Raw genomic sequence first — 26,032 nt, 5'->3', positions numbered from 1 at the left:
ATTTGAATCAGAATCTTTCGTTTGGATACAAAAGTATCTCTAACATCTCATGTATTCCAAGCCATTTCATAGTAAGCACTTCTCGAACAATATGTCTGTTCACGCGGTGACACTATTCAAAAAGAGCTGGGATATCTGAGTGAGAGATCCATCCAACATTTTATTTGTCTTTAAGTATACCCCGTGCCGTCATCCAAACAAATCAATCAGAATTACATACAAATTTTACTGTCAACATACCAAATCGGTAAAACAGCCGTTAATGATGATACGAAAACAGAAATAAAAGTATCTTTATATACCTTACTGAATTTCCAGAAATTTACTTAGTTTACCTCAGTTAGCCCATGTCTCTCTTTCCGTTTCCGTTAGAATGAAATGTTCTTTATACACTGCAAAGACTATGGTAGCTAATAATAAGGTCTCAGATCTCGTTAACTGATTTATCTCACGACATTCCTTAGCAATTTTGACGAGAAGTCCCACTAGTTGATGTACTAAAAAACATGCAATTTGTGGCTCCCATTTCACTGTGATCACGTTATGTGCTACGGTTATGTGGAGCAAGAGCTGTAGAAAATGTCGGTGGTTGAACTTAAATCGCGATACTGTGACGAAACGTGTACGCCAGAGTCTAAGGTACTAAGGTCTGGTTGGTAGTACTGGTGCTATTTTGCCGTAGTATTTTCTTTTGGATGTTTGAGACTCGTACCATTCTTTGTCACACTCGTCCCGAATGATCTTCTTGTAAATCGATCATAGTTGCTCCCCTACAACAGGCGTATAATCACCGCATCCTTAAGCAAAAGTGTCAGCGATTTAGTTACGTCGAAGACACCCAACCTTTCCTTTCTAATTGGTTTACTTATGCTAATATCTCGTAGACTACTGTTTGGGTTTTATGCTCTAGATGAAAATATTTAAAGAGAATGACCGTAGATCTGGAGTCCAGTACTTCGTGAGAGTGCAGTCGTCATTACTGAAATTTCCTTTGGCAGTTTGTCCGTAAATACTACTTATGAACTATCGTCTCTGGTTCTGTGAACTGCTCGTAAAGACAATCTTGTCTATCAGTATCTGATTCGGAGTTAGTGCAAGACCTAGATTGAAATAGTTTCTGTAATTAGCAGCAAAAACTCACGTAAGTTTCATTAACAGTACAGCAACAACAACGTTCAAAAATGAGCAGCCGTCGGCCACAGATGACTAATGGAATGTCCGGTACGGCCTTGATGTACTTCCATGCGAATGGAGGCAAATTATAAATTAACAAAAAATTAGACATGTAACGTATTGCAGAACAATGTGTCGTCTCAAAACTGAACCTCTTCATTTGCGAGCCAATCCATAATTCCACTTTCTCGTCTACTATGAACAACATGTAATGGTGTACGACAAATGCTCAATTTTAGACTCATTCTACACTAGCGTCTGTAGGTTGATGTCAATGTTTTTACTTCTTATGAATGTTCACTTCAACCAAGAAAAACCCAATGAACACCAGTTTTAAAAATAGCTGCTATTTACACAGCATGCGAGCTGAAAATAATGTAATAGTCACAATAAATTTTCCAAAAATAATCAGTGAAACTAATTTTGGACAGATGACATTCAATATTCTTCATTATGATTAGTCGTTCGGCGATATCCGTTTTAGGCATTCATTAAACGAAATGTTTCACTGAACTGTTCAAAATTTTACATTTGAATTTACAACTAATATATTACGTTTGCAAAGAAAAATAACAATTTCGTTGGCTGTGACACAAGGCAATTCGATCCTGCGACCCTACTAAATTCGCAGCTGTCAAAATCAGACCGGAGATATTTCTTCTTTTGTTTTCTCGAAGCCAGCATCACAGTTTCCCTCGTATGTTAATGCAGGTTTGAGAGTTAAAGTTTATGTAGATTTATTTAAATTTTTATGCAAATGGCAGCAGCTCTCGGAAAGAGAAGAGAGTCTGTTTTATCTGCTGAAGAGCAGGTATGGTATAACGAAGCTCGAAAGTGTGCAGAAGAAGCGGTTCACTGTTAAGGCAGTAGCAGACCCCAGCTACAAGATTTCGATGCTGAATCTCACGTGTACGTACATGCCCCGATTGTACTATTGCCCCTTTTCTTTCTTCAGTGTTGTAGCGATGATTACAATCCGTTTATTAGTAAGGTAGTGACAAGTGTGTTACTGACGGTAATGCTGATTCGACTTCCCACTTTTCTTTGTAATTTACACCGAGATATTTAAGTTCCAAGAGCTACATCTGCAGCTGGGGTAGTAGTTTACGGTATAATCTCTGAGAATTCATAAATGCGAATAAATTTCATCACCTGGAGAAAAGTGATTGGTACAGTAAATTTCTGACTCATGTTGTGTGGTATGCGCAGTTTGAATATATCCCTACACGGGTAGTGAAATTCCATTGTACCAAGATTTTCTCTGTAGTTGTTGTTGTTGTCGTCGTCGTCTTAGTGATCTTCTTTCGCAGATATCTTCGATGGAGCTATCCACGTGAACATATCCTCTGCGTACCTCTTCAAGTCTCCGTAGCTACTGCAACCCACATCCATTTGAAACTACTTACAATATTCAAGCTTTGGTCTCCCTCTACCACTTATTACCCCCCTCCGCCAACGCCCTACGCCACTACCCTGCGTTACCAAACTGACGATTTGTTGTTGCCTATCAAGTGACCGTTTAGTACAGTCGTGCCATACAGTTTTCTCCATTTCCAATCAGCACATCCTCACCAGGTATTCGATCTACTGATCTAGTTTTCAGCGTGCTACTGAGGGACCACATTTCAAGAATTTGTATTCTGAGCTGCTTATCATCAGGATTTCACTTGCGTATAAGACTATACTCGACGCAAATATCTCCAGAATAGGCTTTATGACACTTAAAGTTACATTCGATGGTCAAACACTTCTCTCCTTCAGTAACGCGTTTCATATCATTGTAAGTCTATAGGTTATTTCCTGTCTTTTCCAGCCATCACCAATTATTTTGCTTATTACGCATGATAAATTCTGAAATAATGCACGTTTTCCGATATACCAGAAAAACAAGCATCAAAGGACGTAGGGGGCGTGACGAGTGTGCAGCAGTTGGAAGCTTTGTTGAAGCCATGGTCGACAGGCTTCAGTCTGGTGACCTCAGGTGCTATAACGCTCGGGCATTTGAGACGATAACGTTGGTACCTGGGGAACCTACAGCATTGTCTGAGATCCTAGATCCTGCTGCGTCTTCAGATTCACACGTCCCGATCGGTCGACATCTAACTGACGGTGTTTGGCGGACAGTGACGGGGTCGCGAATTTCTAGGCGGAATGCGAAAGTGGATACCAGCAGCACATCTGCCCCTTACATCTTAAGAATAGCTTTGAGACATAGCCTGCTGCTGCTGAAAGATCGTCAGAGCCAGCACGGGCCACCTCGCCTGTTGAGACTCCAGACGAACGCAGAGGATGGGACTGCTTGTCATTTGGAGCTCCTGTATCGCGCTGGTGAGCGAGCAGCTCAGGAAAAGTAACGGGCTGTTTGCTTTCCAGCGATGCTCGTCCTAGATGTGGAGGGGGCTCTGCGAGGATAAAATAACACAGAGACTTAGGCTTCTCCCGATAGCTGCACTCCTAGAGCACTCTTATTACGCTAACAGTCCGTTGTTTTGTAAACCCGCTCAAAGAGGACAGCGCAGTTTAGTATTTCTCAAGATTCTCTACGAGATCCTGGGGAATATGGCTACCAGCAGAGAAATTCTCCTACATTTCTCGCCCTCAGTCAGCAGTCGGTCAAATAGCATATATGCTTCAACACTCGCTCTCAGCCCTTTGAGATCCTACAATATTGCAGTGAAGTATCAGCAAGAGCTTCACCGTTGAACACTAGCCAGCTGTGTAGGCGGCAGCTGTATGAAGAGAAAGCACACTCGGCTCGTAAACCACGTTAGTGACAGACGGTCGTTCGGTAGCAATGTTTTTTCAATGATGCCACTTGGACGAAAAGACAGGATACTAATAACACTGACAACAATATGCATTTACAATAACAGGTCGAGGAAAAGGCTGCGCGTCGGCATAAGTTGATAACAAGAGGAGAAGAGGGACCCACTTACTTCTTCCGGTTAGTTTTCAAATAGTCTGCCTTTTTTCGATCATTTTTCGCACCCCTTTCTAGTCTGTGGCAGTGGCGGAAGCCTGTGTCGGTACCCTTTCGGTAAGGCCCTGCGGGTGGCCACGTATCATACGTGATAGCATCTTTCTGGAACTGTGGCACGTCTAAACGCCACACCCCGCACTCAAGAGCAGGCTCTCAGTTGGTGCGACGTGCCGCACCAGGCGGCCACAGTAGTTGTCGTTGTTGTGGTCTTCAGTCCTGAGACTGGTTTGATGCAGCTCTCCGTGCTACTCTATCCTGTGCAAGCTTCTTCATCTCCCAGTACCTACTGCAACCTACATCCTTCTGAATCTGCTTAGTGTATTCATCTCTTGGTCTCCCCCTACGATTTTTACCCTCCACGCTGCCCTCCAATACTAAAATGGTGATCCCTTGATGCCTCAGAACATGTCCTACCAACCGATCCCTTCTTCTGGTCAAGTTGTGCCACAAACTTCTCTTCTCCCCAATCCTATTCAATACTTCCTCATTAGTTATGTGATCTACCCATCTAATCTTCAGCATTCTTCTGTAGCACCACATTTCGAAAGCTTCTATTCTCTTCTTGTCCAAACTATTTACCGTCCATGTTTCGCTTCCATACATGGCTACACTCCATACAAATACTTTCAGAAATGACTTCCTGACACTTAAATCTATACTCGATGTTAACAAATTTCTCTTCTTCAGAAACGCTTTCTTTGCCATTGCCAGTCTACATTTTATATCCTCTCTACTTCGACCATCATCAGTTATTTTGCTCCCCAAATAGCAAAACTCCTTTACTACTTTAAGTGTCTCATTTCCTAATCTAATACCCTCAACATCACCCGACTTAATTCGACTACATTCCATTATCCTCGTTTTGCTTTTGTTCATGTTCATCTTATATCCTCCTTTCAAGACAATGTCCATTTCGTTCAACTGCTCTTCCAAGTCCTTTGCTGTCTCTGACAGAATTACAATGTCATCGGTGAACCTCAACGTTTTTATTTCTTCTCCATGGATTTTACTTACTCCGAATTTTTCTTTTGTTTCCTTTACTGCTTGCTCAATATACAGATTGAATAGCATCGGGGAGAGGCTACAACCCTGTCTTACTCCCTTCCCAACCACTGCTTCTCTTTCATGCCCCTCGACTCTTATAACTGCCATCTGGTTTCTATACAAATTGTAAATAGCCTTTCGCTCCCTGTATTTTACCCCTGCCACCTTTAGAATTTGAAAGAGAGTATTCCAGTCAACATTGTCAAAAGCTTTCTCTAAGTCTACAAATGCTAGGAACGTAGGTTTGCCTTTCCTTAATCTTTCTTCTAAGATAAGTCGTAAGGTCAGTATTGCCTCACGTGTTCCAGTATTTCTACGGAATCCAAACTGATCTTCCCCGAGGTCGGCTTCTACTAGTTAGTTGCCAGCTAATGGCCCGAGCTGCCGCCGCTACGGGTTGGCCGCGTCTTCTGCTCGCGGGCGCTCAGTGTTTGCAATCCGCGCTGCCGTGTTCCCACGGCGGGGGAGCGGCGGTGGCAAATATTGGCGGCACTTGTTGGTACATGCCGGCTGTTTGCCGCCCCCTGTTTGGACTGCTGGCGTGCTGCCCTCCATTGTCCCGACCGCCCATCTCCCTCGCTGGCGGCTGCCATCCAGGCTGGTCGCGCAATCCGATTCCGGCGCTGCGGAGGGACCCTGATTGCTGTGCCCACTCCCACTGGCGCCAGCCACGGGATGTGTTTGCCGGCGGTCGCCAAGTCACGGTGAGGTCCCGTAGCTCGACCGAGACATAACCCGTTCGACTCCCGAGTTGGGACGAAAGTTTAACCCACCAAAAGACGATTATCAGAATAATTTTTTTACCCTGCAGCGGAGTATGTACTGATACAAAACTTCCTGAGATATTAAAACTGCCTGCCAGACCGACACTCTAACTCGGGACCTTTACCTTTGCAAGCTACTGTTCTATCTTCTGAGCTATCCGAGCACGACTCACAGCCAGTAACTCATCTCCAACAGTCCAAACTACAACCGCCTGACAAACTTGAAGGACGAGAATGCCTGGAAGAAAGGATATTGTGGATACACGCCTTACCAGCAGCCTGGGTGATGTTTCCAGAATCAGTTTTTCAGTCTCTCAGCGGAGTGTGCACTAATAGGAAATAAAGATGCCGAGTTCGACTATCGCTCTCGCACACAGATTTAATCTGCCAGGAAGTTTCAAGACATTGTTATCTCATCATTTTTGTGGGCCATTGTCCCACTTCAATGCGGGGTAGGCTTGTTACAATGGATTTGGCGATGTTAGTGTCAGAGGGTGGCCCTTAATGTCGCCAGCCCGTATTCCCTGGGATGGAGTTAGTGTCCCTAGCGTCTAGTGTAAGCCATGAACTAGTGCGAACGTTTTCAAATGCCTGTCAGTCGTGTAACTGAGGCGGGACATGGGTACCAGCCCTGTATTCACCTAGGGGGATGTGGAAAACCGCCTGAAAACCACTGGCCGCCACTCCAGTCCTCGTCGTTCCTCCACCAGACGAATTCGATTCGGGGCCGGCGCGTTTACTGGAGTCCAGGAAGCAGCTTGTTGGCGGTTTTTATGTCTAATGATCTTAATTGCTGTTCAAGAACAACTTTACTAGCAGTTTCAAAGCCGATAATTTGTTTTAGAAATACACTCCTGGAAATGGAAAAAAGAACACATTGAACCGGTGTGTCAGACTCACCATACTTGCTCCGGACACTGCGAGAGGGCTGTACAAGCAATGATCACACGCACGGCACAGCGGACACACCAGGAACCGCGGTGTTGGCCGTCGAATGGTGCTAGCTGCGCAGCATTTGTGCACCGCCGCCGTCAGTGTCAGCCAGTTTGCCGTGGCATACGGAGCTCCATCGCAGTCTTTAACACTGGTAGCATGCCGCGACAGCGTGGACGTGAACCGCATGTGCAGTTTACGGACTTTGAGCGAGGGCGTATAATGGGCATGCGGGAGGCCGGGTGGACGTACCGCCGAATTGCTCAACACGTGGGGCGTGAGGTCTCCACAGTACATCGATGTTGTCGCCAGTGGTCGGCGGAAGGTGCACGTGCCCGTCGACCTGGGACCGGACCGCAGCGACGCACGGATGCACGCCAAGACCGTAGGATCCTACGCAGTGCCGTAGGGGACCGCACCGCCACTTCCCAGCAAATTAGGGACACTGTTGCTCCTGGGGTATCGGCGAGGACCATTCGCAACCGTCTCCATGAAGCTGGGCTACGGTCCCGCACACCGTTAGGCCGTCTTCCGCTCACGCCCCAACATCGTGCAGCCCGCCTCCAGTGGTGTCGCGACAGGCGTGAATGGAGGAACGAATGGAGACGTGTCGTCTTCAGCGATGAGAGTCTCTTCTGCCTTGGTGCCAATGATGGTCTTATGCGTGTTTGGCGCCGTGCAGGTGAGCGCCACAATCAGGACTGCATACGACCGAGGCACACAGGGCCAACACCCGGCATCATGGTGTGGGGAGCGATCTCCTACACTGGCCGTACACCACTGGTGATCGTCGAGGGGACACTGAATAGTGCACGGTACATCCAAACCGTCATCGAACCCATCGTTCTACCATTCCTAGACCGGCAAGGGAACTTGCTGTTCCAGCAGGACAATGCACGTCCGCATGTATCCCGTGCCACCCAACGTGCTCTAGAAGGTGTAAGTCAACTACCCTATCCAGCAAGATCTCCGGATCTGTCCCCCATTGAGCATATTTGGGACTGGATGAAGCGTCGTCTCACGCGGTCTGCACGTCCAGCACGAACGCTGGTCCAACTGAGGCGCCAGGTGGAAATGGCATGGCAAGCCGTTCCACAGGACTACATCCAGCATCTCTACGATCGTCTCCATGGGAGAATAGCAGCCTGCATTGCTGCGAAAGGTGGATATACACTGTACTAGTGCCGACATTGTGCATGCTCTGTTGCCTGTGTCTATGTGCCTGTGGTTCTGTCAGTGTGATCATGTGATGTATCTGACCCCAGGAATGTGTCAATAAAGTTTCCCCTTCCTGGGACAATGAATTCACGGTGTTCTTATTTCAATTTCCAGGAGTGTAGATGCTTCTAACGTACACATTGATTTATTTTAATTATTTATATTTCGTTTTTACCAACTAGTTTTTAAGTTGCAGCTGCATTCCCAAATAGTCATTCCTCCCACAGTCAAGCTGTCAAGATGGTAGTCTGCATCACCTCCGGTCATAACCAAACAATAATTTCCGCCATCAACCAAGCCATCAAGCTGGTAGGCTGCATCACCACTGATCATAGCCAAATAAAAATTCCTGCTGTCAGCCAAGCCATCGAGATGGGAGCTGACACCACTATTGGTCATAGCCAAATAATAATTCCTCCAATCAGCCTAGCCATCCAGCTGGTAACCGGTATCACCACTACTCATAGCCAAAGATGATATCATGCCATCAGCCAAACCACTAAGATGGGAGCTGACATCATCACTGATCGCAGTCAAACAATAATTCTTGCTATCAGTTGATCCATTAAGATGGGAGCTGACATCACCACTGGCCATAGCCAAACAATAATGCCTGCCACCAGTCAAACCATCAAGATGGGTGCTGACATCACCACTTGCCATAGCCAAACAATAATTCCTGCCATTATCGAAACTGTCAAAATGAAAGATAACATCTGCACTAGTCATACCGAAGCAATAATTCCTGCTATCAGCCAAGCAGTCAAGACGAGAGGTGGCATCACCACTGCTTATCGCTGAATATCAATCCCCACATTAGCTGAATGCTCAGTAGCCAGCAACAATATTTATTAAAAAATTGACTGGTTTTTACAACTGATTGGAGAGTCGATTGATTTTTTGTTCTGTTGGTTCTTTCACTCATATAAAGCAATCGTTCAAAATTACTCTCTGCTGTGTGAATATTTTTACCTGGGGTCTGAGTATGAGAGATTTTACTTATATATTTTTGAGCTTTTCCATTCATACATGAGTGATGACTACAATAATCAACTTTTTTAGTTACAAATAAAGTATTTTATTTCTAGGACAGGTGAGTAAAAGCTATATTTGTAAAAGTGGAGTTCTTCAAATTTATATATTCACTTACTTAACCACAAATTTTTGTACTTCAGGCTTTTCGTTCATTTCAGAAGTTTAATAACTGGTATTATGTTATATACTTATTTTTAATAAATCAACAATTACATTTTATACAAATTTATTGAAGCTCTGTGTCTTTCTTCAAAATGTTTTGCAGACGTCACCGGTAATACTCGTTCGGTAAATGGTGGTGTGCGTTGAACAGAAACCATATGAGATGGATTTTTTTACAATTATTTGATTACGTAATCAATTGAATTTTAAGCATGTACAGTCACTTTTCCAAAGTACATTTTTGTGAGAAATATTTGGCAGCATTCTTTAATTTTCTTTGCATATCTTTAATTAACGAAACTTCAGAATTCGAAACGCTCATAAAATTATTCAGTTTCTTCCAGTCCCACACTACTCATCATTTTCTTTACGACGAAAAATTAACCTTTAAGCAAAAGCCTTTTCATAAACCTAGACGAAAAACTGAACTAAAAGCTACATTGGTACTGAATAGTAAACAAATACAGGAACGACAGAAACAATGACGACAGACAATAATAGAGGAGTGCTAACAATGGTGATTTAACAACGCCAAAATGATCGATTTATGCGGTGAGAACTGAATGCGCAGGGAATCAGGTGAGTGGCATCTCCAGTTGTGCCTCGTAGCGGTCCAGAAGCGAGCAAAGATGCTTACAGACTGTTTACAGTGATGGAGAATGTCAGTGTACATCAATAGTAATTCTTCATGCCGTTGAAATACTATAGCTGCTACTTTTTCAAGGCTATAAAATGTAAACAGCTTCATATATTGGGTATGATCTGTACATATCTAACAGGTAACGTGGTTTACTATACTATATGACCACATTCCACACCAATAAATTGCTGAATACATGTTTGAGGACTAGATTCAATTTTTAAACTAATTTACGACATCAGACCTGTTCAGTAAAACGCCATATAAACAAAGAAAATGTTCCCCTTTCTGTTCACATACCCCTAAGGGAACTTTTATGTTCACCTTTGTAATCCTAAAGATACACCAGCTTAAGCAGCTACATGTTAACTGAATTTGATACAATTTAATCGATAATACCATATTTATCAATTTCAAATGATGGAAAAAAGAATATTATCAGCAAATAATTACATGAATACCTGCAATGATTATTTTATCTTTGATGTAACCCCTGAGATGTATTCACATCCCCCCTGGGGTAGAGATGCCCTTCAGGGGTTTGTGTACCATTGCTTTAGTTCAATTAATAAAAATACTACAGACATTTTACTCAGGAGGATGAATGCATAGTCAGTAAGTTGAAATAAATTATGGAATGATTTCAGCTGAAATAAAAAATACATGGTTCACGCAACATAAAGCTGTACACTGTTTTTACTTGAAAAAAAAAGTCTGAATAATTTAAGCGATATGCAAAAATAAAACGGGATGAGTGTAATATCTTCATTTTGCTGCTCCCTCAGATTGGTTTCACTCGAAGGAAGTGAGTAAATAAGAATCTAACAGGTATATAAAACTACAATCGAATGAATCAATCGTTTTCATTTCATTGTTTGCACATAATAGTTTCACTCAAAATAATGAATGAATAATTTATCCAATGCATAAAACTACAGTCGAATCAGTTGACTGATTTCCATCAACCAACTCAATTAATGGCTGTTGCTCAGTTGTCTCCATCTCTCGGCATCACCACTGATCGCAGACAAACCATCATTCCTTCTGTCAGAAAAGGCCTCAAGCTCTCAGCAGGTATCACCACAGGCGAAAGCCAAACAATTAGTCCAGACATTAGCCAAGCCCTTGAGCTAGTAGATGGCCTCACCCCTGGTCTTAGCCAACCAATAACATTGGCCACCATCCAAGCCCTCAACCTGGTGGCTGGTATCATAACTGGTCATAACCAAACAATGTTTCTGGTGAAACATCCCCTTAGAACAATTTATACACGACTGTGCTTATACTGACACACAATATTATTTAGCGCAACGCAATCTGACTATCAAAGATCCCTGCAAAAGAATGGCCCTGAGTAACATCAAACTATACCTTTCACAAACAACTTACCTCACAAAAATCTCCGTTACTCGAACTACTGCAATACAGCGAGCGCCACTACTGCCAGCTAAATAAAAGATTCAAACTACTGAAGGCACTAACTACTGATAGGGATAGTTAGCAAATGAAAGATATTAATAGAGAACAAACAATGTATTTACCTTAATATTCATAATTTACATCCAGTATTACAAATTATCAAAACTCCGCCATCTCTCGCCCCTCATCCACCACTGCTGGCGGCTCACCTCGCAGTGGCGGCTCACCTCCAACTGCGCAACGCTACGTGCTGTTAACATCCAGCTGCCCCTCTACAATGGCAGACAACAATGCAAACTAGCCACAGACTGCACACAGCACAGCCTGCGATTTTCATACAGAGCGCTACGTGGCATTACCAATATAAAAATGTAAACAGCCTACTTACATAGAGAAAACGTAAACAGCCTACTTACATAGCCCCCATGCTCCCCACGAAAATTTTTTACAAATAGTGTTGGGCACTGGCCAATACAGATTTGAAAAATTTTTTTCACAATTACAGTAACAAAGATATAAAATGCACACACTTATTGATACAATGTTGGTCAAAAGCTAAAATTTTCTCACAGTCCATAAAGATAGTCCTGATAATTCATCATAATAGTAATTACAGTTTCTCGTTAGTAAAAGAAATTGCACACAGAAGTAGTGGATTTCCATGCAGTCTTGAAGAAGTAGTGTTGTCCTTCCAACGGAAAGACAGTGCTGACTCTTGACATGCTGACAGGTAATGGGCCACAACAGAGCAAACCCACAGCAGAGTCATTCGACGTTGTGAAGAAGATTGGTAGGTAGGTCATCACAGAGTAGACCCACTGTAGTCCTGGTAGAGATTGTGGTATTGGTGAGTCAGCAAAGGTGCAGACCCACTGTAGTCCTTGTAGAGATGGCCAGCAGCCATCTATTGCGACTGTGCTGGTGCACAATCACCATCGAAGAGTCTTGCAGAGAAGATAGCAAGTCCATAAACCACCACTTGTGCATGCACAAAGTTTTTGGAATTGTCATTAGAAGGCTTGCAGACAGAATAGCAAGTCCATAAACCACCACTTGTACACTCACGTAGTTTTAGGAATTGTCCTTTGAACCACCAATGCTGTTATCCAGTCCCTTGCTGAATTATCAACACACGTGCAAACACTAACAGTCCCTACTTCTCACATATTGTCCATATACTATGACCAACAGAAACGTGTGCAGTGAAATGTAACGTACAAGTTACTTAATTAGATGAACTGGTGTCAATTACAATTTTATAACATGAGAATACAAAATGAGGTACAAAATACATCACTAAAGAACATAACAATACAGATAACGTTTGTAGTAATAGGGGCTTTACAAAAGAATAGAAATAAACATATACATCAGTGTTACAGGAATTATGACATAAGTACATACATAAACGATCAGAATAACTTTTGAAACATCAACTTTACACATGAGCATTAAAACAAAACAGAATAAATAATGTCTAAGCATCTTTACAAAGTAAATAACATATTATTAACGCCAATTATATTCGAGGATAACAGTATTCCTCATCATAGTGAATGTAGCTTAGTATTAGAAGAAAAAACAATTCTATGAAACTACACAGAGACAGGAAGAAAACAAATACACAAGGGTACACAAAAACATAGTGGGATAACACAAAAGGAAAGGACAGGGTTTGTTTTACTGCAGTATTTTGCATGGAGATCTCCCTTCGTTCATCATTATTCCCAAAAGTCCTATCTAAGCCTGCTTTCTGTATTCTGTTCACATCCTCTGTACAGTATCCTTTTTTTTTTTTTTTTTTTTTTTTTTTGCCCAAACCATTTTCATATAGCTTCTCAATAAATTTCTTCGAAGTCATCATAGTTAGTTTCTTATATAGTCTACCCCTCTTAAGCTAACTTAAATCTACTGAGCTCAGATGCTAAACTAAAGGACGAGGCAATGCAGCAGCATACAACAAATCAACACAAACAGCAATGCAAGCAGCAGTAAATCTAAATTAACAGATAAAATGCAAAATTACAACTAATATAAGGCACTGTGCAGGAAACAAGAAAAACTAGCTTAGAAGAGTAACACAAAGTCAAATTCAGTAACACTATGCCTGGCAAACAGCAGCAGCAAATATAAAAAATATAAAAAATATAAAACTTATATCTATACTTGACAAAGCTCAAGCAGAAAAAATATTACAGTGAAAACAACAATACAGACAAGGGAAATGCATATTCACATCTTAATGTCTATGTAATTAAAGTGGTGCACCATAACAACTTATTGTAAAAAAATATTACCATGTACTTGAAAAGAAAATTATGTGTTACTGTTACTAGTTCCTTCTTATTGTTCTTTCCTTTCCAAGTGCTCCTTTTTTTAAAGAATGTGGATCATAAAATAATTATTTAATAGATCTGTTGACAGAAAGTGTTCACATTAGTAATGCATTTTATTTTATAAAAGCAATGCTGCAACACAGCTGGAAACCAGATATCAAATGAAATAAGCAATTACACAAACCAAAGCATAAAAATATCATTCAGTAGTCATGTGACATTTCATAAGTTAGTATAAATTCTCTCAACTCTCGTAGAAAGACGCTTGTCGTAATCAGATGTGCAGATGTAAAAATATTTCTCGTCATTTCATTAGGCATTGCAGTAAATATCATAAATTACGAGCTCCACAGTATGCTTTCAACAAGGAAATGTCAGTAGCGCGGACAATGGCCTCCCCTTTCTTTTTTTTCTACCTGTGCTTCTGACGAGGCACTCACACTAATGGCTTGTTCTCCAGGTGTCTGACACACCTGGGTGCCCACGACGCATTATGTGCAGGTGGTCACTTAACTTTCTTACGGAAATATTTACGACAGCAGTTTCCGCTACAGTGATGGTGACAGTCTCATATAAAAATATTTCACAGGTCAAGAGGTTGCGTTGCAAATGTGTAGAAACAAAATCCTATGAATATAACATTGTCCAAAAAATTCTCGCCGGCATTGTGATACATTCACGCATTTACACACATTCCATAACTCTTAAAGTACGATTCTTGGTTTCCAACATCCTTTTTCACAAGTCCGCGTCCCTAACCACTATTCATTACTCCTTACCTTATTCGTCGACACTTCTTCAATATTGCAACATAACAGATAAGTAGCATAATCAAATAACTCATATAGCATCAGCCTATTAATCATAAACATACCTCAGCAGCATAATACACATCGTCATCGTAATAATAACATCATAACACCTCAGTCAAATCTCAAAATCGTCGTAGCTTCCTCCAATAATTTCAAAATCTAACAAAATTCTCTGCTCATGTCAAAAGTGTCATCTGCCTCAAACGTACTTTAAAATCATTCTCCCTTACCAAATACATCATTCAAAGCTCTCATAGTATCACAATGGTTCCGAAAAAATATGAAGAGTTCACACAGTACAGACAAAATACAATTTCGTAAGTGTGAAGTTACCCAACGGTGTAATTACGTAAACATGTGTCACTGACGTAGTAAAAAACATGTTTATCTCTCAGTTAAATGATCAGATAGCTGTGTAATTTATGTGTTAGAGAAATATGGTACCGATGTGTTAAATTGTATAAGCAAATACCATATTAGCTAGGGCTCCTTGTGCTTGCCAAACACATGATACACAAAGTAGACGTGTACCCCCCTGAGGTTTATTGTAATTATACCCTCAGGTGTTACAGATTACAGCAATGGAATGAAATGTATCACGAAAAACTTTCTTTGTAATTCAAAAATCTTTAAAAATAAATGTTTTAAGTACAAAATTAATCACTCAAATATGTGTCCTGTAGCGCTAAATGTGCGTCTTGCTGTAAGATAATCTCTGGGAAGTGTCGTAGTTATTGTGCTCCGAAAGCTAAGTTCTGCAGAAGTCTGTACTTACCTCATGATACACAAAAGTGAAATGCTTTGCGTATAGATAACTTAGTTATTACGCTTATTGCCGTGATGAGGAAAGTACTGTGCTGTAACGTATTGTTGTCCTACGGAAAAGGCTGTCTCCTTGTAGCAATAGCACAAAAGGAACTACTAAAACATGTTTTACTTTACAGAAGAATTCAGAAAAACTGTGCAGATATCAAACAGATACACCTCAAAAGCAACATTGTAAATTGTCACTCATTAGTAGCGTCGTGATAAAATCGTGTAGCTGTCACATAAACTAACCATTGTCTCATCTGGTATCTCACAGAAAGTACTTTAAATCCGGAATGTATTTTCAAGTATACCAAAATGGTGCATTAGAATCTCATTAGCAGTACTGGTAAATGTTCTAAGTATGTGAGCCTTATAGTCGTTACGTAATCGTGCAACTAACAAGCAAGAATGTACACACACAATAACACTGTGTCCTCTGTTCACTATCACAATGCAGTGGTAATTACTTTCTAAATATGTACCCTAGGTTCTAGACTCGATAGTTAACTTCAAACATTGTTGCATGGTAACAGTTTCTATGTGTGACAAAGCATAATAGAAATGTGAAGTGAAACGTTTTGTGGCAAAGACAAAGTTAAAAAGCAGATTATTTTTCAATAAACGGTTTTACATGTGAAATGTGATGTAAACCTTTACTCTTCCTAGTACGCAGAGTTTCAACTTTAACGCAATTATCATGTGGTATACGTCGGTAAAGAATACTGGAATTTTGCTCAATGTTAGCGTCTATGTTATTTTTCCCTGAGCCAGCGGGCGCAAGTGGCTGCCTGCGGTGTGAGTCATTGTCTGTTTCTTTGATGGCGTGCGTCGTTATTAGGATTTGGAGACCTAACTTCCACAAATTCACCATGACGAGAGTGCGGTGCTCTGTTTAAATCCCGCCAGTTCTGATGAAATTCACGTCTGTCGTTACGATCACATCGTCTGTCGTCATGTCGGTAGATTCCATAGTTTCTTTCTTGTCGGTCATGTGGTGGAGAATTTCTCCCTGAGTCGTGACTGCATGCTGGACCGTTGCGTCTGAAGTTATTCTGTCTCCCGTGATAATAATTGTTCTGGTTGCCAAATTGTCTGTTTCTATGAGTGTCTCTGTCATATTCATTACTACGGAAATGCGATCTCTCTCTGTAACTATTACTCTGCCAGTGGTTGTCATACGGGTGGTGTCTCTTTTGGTCACGATTTACGTTATAAGAATAGCCTTGTCGTGTATTATTTCTGTCATCGCGGAATTGTGACAGATGTGACCTGTAGTGATTGTTTTCCTGTTTTTGCATCCCGCGACTGTCAGTGTCAATTTCTAGTTCTTGTAACAGTCCCTGAGAAGCTTCAGTGTCGTCTTTGCAACGTCCTGCTAAAATAATATGTCGTAAATGTTCAGGCAGTTTGATTAAGCAAATGCAGATGAGTTCTGAGGGGCTGTATGGGTTTGAAAGGTATTGATTCTTGTGCAACATGTCTTCAAAATATTTCACAAGACTGGAAAATTCAGATTGTTCGAAGTGTTTCATCATTATGAATCTATGTTTTACTCGGTCTTGTGTAGCTTGAGACCAATATGCTGAGAGGAAGGCATGATAAAAATCTCCTTCACTGTGACAATCGTGAATGACCGATCGCATTCTTACACCTGGTTCATTCTCTAAGTAGCCACACATAAATTCTAACCTGTGTTCCAATGACCAGTTGGGAGGGAAACAATGAGAATTGATGGAGCCACGCTTGTGGATGAATGTCGTAGGCAGAATTCTTAAACGTTTTGAATTTACGTGTAGTAATGAACAGCTTATAGTCAAAATCATCGTGTCGGCGAGTAGCATATCGGTCATTGTTACGTCATGTCGGCGGTTCCATCTCAAAATTCGGTGTACCTTGCCAATTTCTTTCATAATTACCGAAATGCCCTGTGTTATTATTTTGTGGCTTTTGCGTATTTCTAAGTTCCTCTTCCCGTGTTGGAGCGCGAGTGTCCTCTGAAATACGTAATTCTTGTATTACCTGTGTCAGCTGATCTTGTACTTCCCGGATTTCTCTTTGGTGTTGCGTATTAATTTGATTCTGATTTTGTTTGAATTTCCTAATTTGTTCGCACTCTTCTGTGTCATTAAAGACTACTGGTTTTGTGTCATTCAGATTATCATCTACCTTCGTAGATAAATTATTTAGCTGATCCGAAAGTTCAACTACTTTCTCTGATAATGAACTAATTTCCCCCATGTGTCTTCCTACTGTGTCCTTTAAGTTTTCCTGAGTTTTTGCAAGTTGCGTAACCGAATCGGTAGATGCAACTGAGTCCATTTTAGCTTGCAAGGTCTCATGATTTTCATGAACAGTAGTCTGCAGTTCTTTTATGGCTGCTTCGTGATTCTGTAACGCATTCTCATGACGCGAAAAAATAGGTTGGAAATGCTCACAAATTTTTGTTTTTAAGTCATTACAGACCTTTTGACATTTCGATTCGATGTTATGTAACTCAGTAGTTAAATCTTCACGTGTTTGTTCAAGTGTGGTGTCTAACTTTTGAAGATTTTGTTCCATTGTGTCTAACTTCTGAAGCTTTTGCTGTGTTTGTCTCTGATTTTGTTCCATTGTGTCTAACTTTTGAAGATTTTGTCCCATTTGTTTCTGATTTTGTTCAAGCGTTGTGTCTAACTTTTGTAGCCTTTGTCCCATTTGTTGCATTAACTGTAATAACAATGCACTGGTGTCTGAAACATGTTCCTCAGTGCTTTTCGGCAGTGAATTTGCACCGGCAACATTCACATTTTGACAAGCGGAAAATGTGTCTTGACTCATTTGAGAAAACGTTGAGGACGCAAAACCTGAATCTACAGTATCTGCAAAATTGTGTCCTATCATTTCGGATTCCTGAGGCGAGCTGTTGCCGACCGATCGATCGATAATGCTTCCCTGTTCACTACCTGTTTCACTGCCTACGCCATTGTTTGACGCCCACTCCATTTCCCTATGCACAGTTACCAAATTACTACTTTGAATATTAGTTAAATCATTACATGGTGGGGCCAACACACTGCTTTCGTCTTCACTGTCATTTCTCAGTTTACTTTGGAGCCGAGTGTTACGTTTTTCACACGCCATTATTGTCACAATATTTCACACGACACACAGAAAAGCACAATTTGAAGAGCAAAAATAAGAGAACACATTAATATAGCACTGAAAATAATATCTAGTTAATTGCAGCTGCGAAATACTTGGTGCAAATCTACATGCATGCCACAACTGTTTTACAGTACAACAATGAAAAACCACAACTATCAAGGAAATTCTCTCTATAATTACGCGCTAGCAATAAACAAAAGCTACACTAATTACACAAACTACAAGAAAAAATCAGAAGATTCCAGTGAGGTATCCTAGGCTAAGGGTCGACATATGAAACATCCCCTTAGAACAATTTATACACGACTGTGCTTATACTGACACACAATATTATTTAGCGCAACGCAATCTGACTATCAAAGATCCCTGCAAAAGAATGGCCCTGAGTAACATCAAACTATACCTTTCACAAATAACTTACCTCACAAAAATCTCCGTTACTCGAACTACTGCAATACAGCGAGCGCCACTACTGCCAGCTAAATAAAAGATTCAAACTACTGAAGGCACTAACTACTGATAGGGATAGTTAGCAAATGAAAGATATTAATAGAGAACAAACAATGTATTTACCTTAATATTCATAATTTACATCCAGTATTACAAATTATCAAAACTCCGCCATCTCTCTCCCCACATCCACCACTGCTGGCGGCTCACCTCCAACTGCGCAACGCTACGTGCTGTTAACATCCAGCTGCCCCTCTACAATGGCAGACAACAATGCAAACTAGCCACAGACTGCACACAGCACAGCCTGCGATTTTCATACAGAGCGCTACGTGGCATTACCAATATAAAAAAGTAAACAGCCTACTTACATAGAGAAAACGTAATCAGCCTACTTACACTGCCATCATTCGAGATGTCAAGCTGGTTACTGGAATCACAAAAGGTCGCAGCCAAAAAGTAGTTCCTGCCATCAACAAGGCGTCAAGCTGCAACTAGTCACAACCAAATAGTCATTCCTGCCATTAGACGAACGTTGAAGCTAGTAGTTGGCATCACCGCTGGTCGCAGTCAAATATTTATCTCAGCGTCTTATACCTGGAGGACGTACTGCTTAAACTGATCTTGTGAGATTGGCAGTTCTAAGAGTCGAAGGGCCTAATAAAATTTCAAAGAGAATAAAACAAAACTTTGGGGTTCACCAATAACATTGTAATTCTGTCATAGACAGAAAAGGCTTTGTAATAACAATTGAACGGAATGGATAGTTTTGGAAAGAAGTTGCAAGATTAACGACAGCAAAAGTATAACAAAGATAGTGGCATGCTGTCAGTGTGAATTTTATTATGTAGAGGGGATTATAGTAGAAAGTGGAACGCTAGAAGTAGTAGACGATGTTGGCTGATTGAGCAGCAAAGTAACTGACGATACGGAGGTGGCCAACAGAAATTAGTTCCCACGTTACACAAGTGTAAGTTCTGCCGCTCTTTTTTGCAAGTAGTTGTGTGGGTGTAGCCTTACATGAAAGTGAAACATGGTGGATGATTAGACAAGGAGTAAAGAAACAATTCAAACAAAGTGTAGCAGAAGACTGTTATATACGACACAGGTAGATAGGATGTCTAATGAGGAGATGTCGAACTGAGGCAGGGTGAAAGGATATGTATCCCAGAATCGCTCCACTACATCCTTTCTTCTAGGAGTCCTACAAGGTGTGAAGCTGGATTTTTACGAGGTTTGTAAGCTGGAGAGAGGTACTGACGGGAGTTAAGTGAGGAAGGAGAATTGTGAATCGTTCCTCAGTAGCTTACTTCCTTCCTACCTTCAATAATTATTTCCACACCGCAACAAAATATTCAAAAATATTTAATCTATTATTGTTCGAATTAAACAGGTCAAAACAAATTTAGTTAATACATTGCCTCAATAAAGTATCATTCTTGCTATTGATCAATATTCTCAGATTTCCTGCACAAAGCATTCCACAAATAATTATCATATTTTTGTTCATTTCCAAACCAAGCATCCATCATCTTTTATCATTTCCGTCGTTACCAGGATTTATGTCACTTTTGGATAATATAGTCATATCAGATTACATCTACTCCACCCATACATAAGACAGTTCGGTAGTTGAAGAGTTATTTTGACAGGCACAAAGAATAGACGCTTAAGAATCAGTGGAGGAAACTATAGAAAGAAACAACACTGCAACAGCTTGCGGCGCTATGCACGCCGCTGCACATATTCGCTAAAGACTAGTGAATCCCTTGGGTCTGCTTTGTCATAACTGACCACTTCTCTACCTTACCTCCTGGGTACCAGAGTTCATGATGTTTATCAGACAACAGTTAGACAGCCTTTTACTATAAGCCTCACCCTCTTCAAGAGATTCTTTAACTTGGTCTATCAGTCTACATATCTGCTAATAAGGCAACTCCCCTTCCAACGCTTCAACAAAATCACTTTTTTCCAAATATTTACTGGATGTTTCAGTTTGCTAATTACTTCCTCATTACGTTATTTTACACTTCTCTCAGACCTCCTATCATGCTCTAGATATGCCTCACCAACATTTATTACTTCCCTTTGCACTTTCTTGTACCACCAGGCACCCAAGAATTCTGTAGTAATTTCTGTCAAATATTTGTATCATTCTAGAGCATATTCCTCCCATTTCAATCGTCTTCTATTTAAGGTAACACAATCTCACCTCAGCTTATTCTTTTCTGAGTAGTCAATTGCAACTTGGCTTCTAACAGTATTTACAACAGAAATTGACTTTACTTCTATCCTTGATGTTCCCAAAATATTTTTATCCTCAAACTTTTATGTCATCTACCTTATTCTCACTTTCAGAAGTGGCTCCTTAGCTTCTTCTACTTCTGCCTACTTCTTCCTATCACATTCCTGGAAAATCTGATCACAGTCACTTCTGCTTCGGCTTTCTCTTGTTCACCAGTAGCAGCTTTCTCTTCAGCGTCTTTATCCAAGCACTGTAAGTGTTCACCTGTAACATTCTCTAATTTCTTTTGTTTCTCATTTTATCCTAATCCTTTTCCTTAAATGTCTCTTTAACATCATCTTTGAATTTTCCAAAACCCTTATTTAGCTCTAACTTGCACCCAGAAATATTCTTTTCTATCCCATCTCTCAACATCCTTTTAAAATCCTTCAAGCTTTGTTTGACGTTTTTATGAGGATCCTTTTTTAACTCTTCTAGCCGGCCTGGGTGGCAGAGCGGTTCTAGCCACTACAGTCTGGAACCGCGCGACTGTTACGGTCGCAGGTTCGAATCCTGCCTCGGGCATGGGTGTGCGGGATGTCCTTAGGTAAGTTAGGTTTAAGTAGTTCTAACTTCTAGGGGACTGATGACCTCAGAAGTTATGTCCCATAGTGCTCAGAGCCATTTGAACCATTTGAACTCTTCTATCTTTTTGCTAACAGTTTATATCTGCTCACGCTGTTGTTTCTGTCTTTCTTCCCCTTTCACTCTAATAGCTATGGAAAACAATATCTACGCTTCACACCCACTTGTAGTCCTCAACTATTTCTCTTTTGACACGTGGTTCCAATCTAATGGCTAAACCTTTTTCTACATCTTCCGTAACATGTTCTGTACCTTTATCCACCATCTGTTCACTTTGCCATCTTTGAAAACTAGCTACCCGTTCGTACATTTTGGTTGTAATTTTGTAAATCCAATGAATAAAACAAATCGAAACAAATTACGCATCCCACTGTTTTTCGACTTTCTGTTCTAAAATTAACAGATCCCATCAGGACAGCACTAAAATGACAGTGTCCTGTCTTCGCCCATTCGGCATATGTGAAGTTAACGGATCAGAGGCTATCAAAAAATGTAACCGTATGATCACCGAAACGGCACCTCCTCGAACGTCGACTGGCCTAGACTCAACCGCGTTCAACTGCTCGGACTGACAAAACTTCGATCCATTTCCTCCAGTTTCTCGCACCCAGAAATTTTAAGCTAACTGAAACCAGATGTATTGTACTTTCGCCTCAATTTAACTGAACATTACACTCATACATACAAGTATTTATCCAAAATCACAAAATTATGAGTGATCAAGCATTATTCCAACTTAAACGAATTACCACTGATAAGATATTGTCCTAAATGTACTGAACCACTCGTGGCTTGCTACTGTCTGCTGATGCAATGGCAGATAATGCACAACGCGCGTACTTCATCGGTACAGCGCAGTAATCAACATGAGATTAAACGCAGAACAATAAAAGGCGCAAATGCAAATAAACTCTTTTAATTACACGAATAAAGAAACAGTGGCAGTTAAAAGCGAATATAAACGAAGGAAAGTGTTGAACTTTTACTTTGATAGTATTAATAGTAATTTTTTGCAATAATGAGGCCTATATGGTATGTTAATGAGTTTGCAAAATTATTATATTTATTGAAAGAAATAATTCAAGGAATGAAACCAATTTTAACTACGTTTTTAAAGTTACTGAGATGCTTTAGAATGGTATTACAATATGACTGTTTGCAATTATGTAAAATGAATGACCATTAAAAGTTACTGTTGCTTCTATACAGTGCGTTTTTACATCAACTGTGTAGAACACGGTATCTCTTAGCCAATGTTCCTTCAAAACAGATTCCATTAGATGATGCCGTTGGCGAGTCGCCGACGTCCGCGTCGTTAGTACATGATCCTCGTGCTTGTAATCCAGTAGTGAGTATCGTCTTGCTTAGCTCCTTGAGCTTAGGCACCTGTTAAGAAATGTAAAAACAAAGCTCGACATTTGTAGAATTATTTCGAGTTTGCGTTTCTGCTTGCAGATTAACATAAGACACTCTGCTTATCAATAACGAGCAATGTAACTTGACATCTTAACGTTTGTTACACAACTTCTAGATTTCTGCTTTACTGAAACTTCCTGGCAGATTAAAACTGTGTGCCCGACAGAGACTCGAACTCGGGACCTTTGCCTTTCGCGGGCAAGTGCTCTACCACACAGTTTTAATCTGCCAGGAAGTTTCATATCAGCGCAGAGTGAAAATCTCATTCTGGAAACATCCCATAGGCTGTGGCTAAGCCATGTCTCCGCAATATCCTTTCTTTCAGGAGTGCTAGTTCTGCAGGGTTCGCAGGAGAGCTACTGTAAAGTTTGGAAGGTAGGAGACGAGGTACAGGCAGAAGTACAGCTGTGAAAGCGGGCCTGAGTCATGCTTCGGTAGCTCAGATGGTAGAGCACTTGCCCGCGAGAGGCAAAGGTCCCGACTTCGAGTCTCGGTCGGGCACACAGTTTTAATCTGCCAGGAAGTTTCATATCAGCGCACACTCCGCTGCAGAGTGAAAATCTCATTCTGCTTTACTGTTCGACAGTGGCGCAGGCACTTTTCACAGAACATCCGCACTACGAACGTAAATCAAGTAAATTGTACCGTAAATCATTAGCCTGCGCGTTACATCGGAAAAGTCGTGACGAGTACAATTGTTACCGTAATCGATTACGCGGCCGTCATCGCACTGTACAGTTAAAGTTCTATGAATAAATATACAACAAGAAAATGCTTTACCATATTTTCAGTTAGATTTCATGGTCCATGGTACACCATAAACAGTTTTTGCTGTCTACAGTTGGAAACTGTCTTAAATAAAAGGGCATCTTTATGACCGCTCTGCACATAAAGGTCTTGTGGTCAACGAGACTGAACACAGTTCTAGCCAATGAGCAACGTGACACTAGTTCTTTGATCGCGGTACACATCGAAATGATAAATATAGCACTGTTCAGGCACTGATACTTTTCACCAGACACGAGCACAATGTGCATAGTAAACGAGCAACACGACTATCACCTCCACTCTCCTCGTTCCAGAATTCCGGTTGCTGCTTTTCTCTGTAGCCCATTACAAACAGTACTGTCAGCTACTTAAAAATGTTATTGGCCGGCCTCTGTGGTCGAGCGGTTGTAGGCGCTAAAGCCCGGAACCACGTTACTGCTACGGTCGTAAGTTCGAATCAAGCCTCGGGCATGGATATTTGTCATGTACTTAGGTTCGTTAGATTTAAGTAGTTCTAAGTCTACGGGGCTGATGACCTCAGATGTTAAGTCCCATAGTGCTTAGAGCCATTTGAAACATTTTTTTGAAAAATGTTCTTAGGAAGGCAACAAGTACGTGGTATGCAAATAGAATAGTTAATTCACAGAATAACATTGAAACCGTGTGATCAGTTGTGAAGGAAATCTCTAGTCAGCAGCACAAGGTCGATGACGTAAATTCTGTTCACAGTAAAATATTTTTGTTACTAATAAATCAGATATATGTACAGTATTTAACAATCGTTATCTGAGCATTGGTGGTGAATTAAATAAAACTTTAGTTTCCACAGGGAATCATATAACTTTCTTGACAAATGCCTTTCCGAGATTGATGTCTGAAATACTAATCTGTGATACGGACAAGGGGGAAATTGAGTCAATAATTAAATCACTAAACACTAAGGACTCTCGTGGATTTGATGGAGCGCTTAGCAGAATATTAAAGTAATGAGCTGCACATGTTAGCCCTGTACTTAGCTATTTGTAGTTTTTCTTTTCGGAATGGTCAGATACGATTAAAGTGCACTGCGGTAAAGCCACTTTATGAAAAGGGAGAAAGGGGCACTTTAGATAATTTTAGACCTATTTCTATCTGCTAAAGTTATTGAAAAGGGTGTATGTAAGGATAGTTGCTCATTTTACATCACACGATTTGCTATCAAATGTACAGTTCGGCTTTAGAAGTCGTTTAACAACCGAAAATGCTACATTCTCTTTTCTATGTGAGGTATTGGACGGGTTTAACAAAAGGTTTCGAACGCTAGGCATATTTTTTGATTTAACTAAGGCGTTTGATAGTGTTAATCACAAAATATTGCTCCAGAAATTGGACAACTACTAAATATGTGAAGTAGCTCACAATTCGTTCACCTCTTACTAGAGTAACAGACAGCAAAAGGTCATTATTCACAGTATTGAGAACAGATTTGATATGGGATCTGAGTGGGGGGAACCCCAAGGATCAATGTTCTGTTCCTGATTTATATAAATGGTATGCCCTCTAGTATTACGGTAACTCTAAAATATTTCTGTTTGCTGATGACACTAGCTTGGTAGTAAAAGATTTTGTATGCAACACTGACACGGTTTCAAATAGTACAGTTCATGACTTAAGTTCTTGGCTTGTAGAAAATAAACTAACGCTAAATCACAGTAAGACTCAGTTTGAACAGTTTCTAACACACAATTCAACAGAACCTGACGATTTAATTTCACAGGATGGGCATATGATAGTGACACTGAACAGATCTAATTTCTAGGTGTTCAGATAGATAGTAAACTGTTGTTGAAAGCCCACATTCGGGGTCTTGTTCAAAGACTTAATGCTGCCATTTTTACTATTCGATCGCTATCTGGAGTGATCGTTCGACACGAATTTAGTCTACTTTACTAATTTTCATTCTCTTATGGCATGTAGTATTATACACCACTGGACATTAAAATTGCTACACCACGTAGATGACGTGCTACAGACGCGAAATTTAAGCGACAGGAAGAAGATGCTGTGATATGCAAATGAT

The sequence above is a fragment of the Schistocerca cancellata genome, chromosome 2, assembly GCF_023864275.1.
Source record: "Schistocerca cancellata isolate TAMUIC-IGC-003103 chromosome 2, iqSchCanc2.1, whole genome shotgun sequence".
NCBI classification, from domain to species: Eukaryota; Metazoa; Arthropoda; class Insecta; order Orthoptera; family Acrididae; genus Schistocerca; species Schistocerca cancellata.
This window is presented reverse-complemented; position numbering follows the sequence as displayed.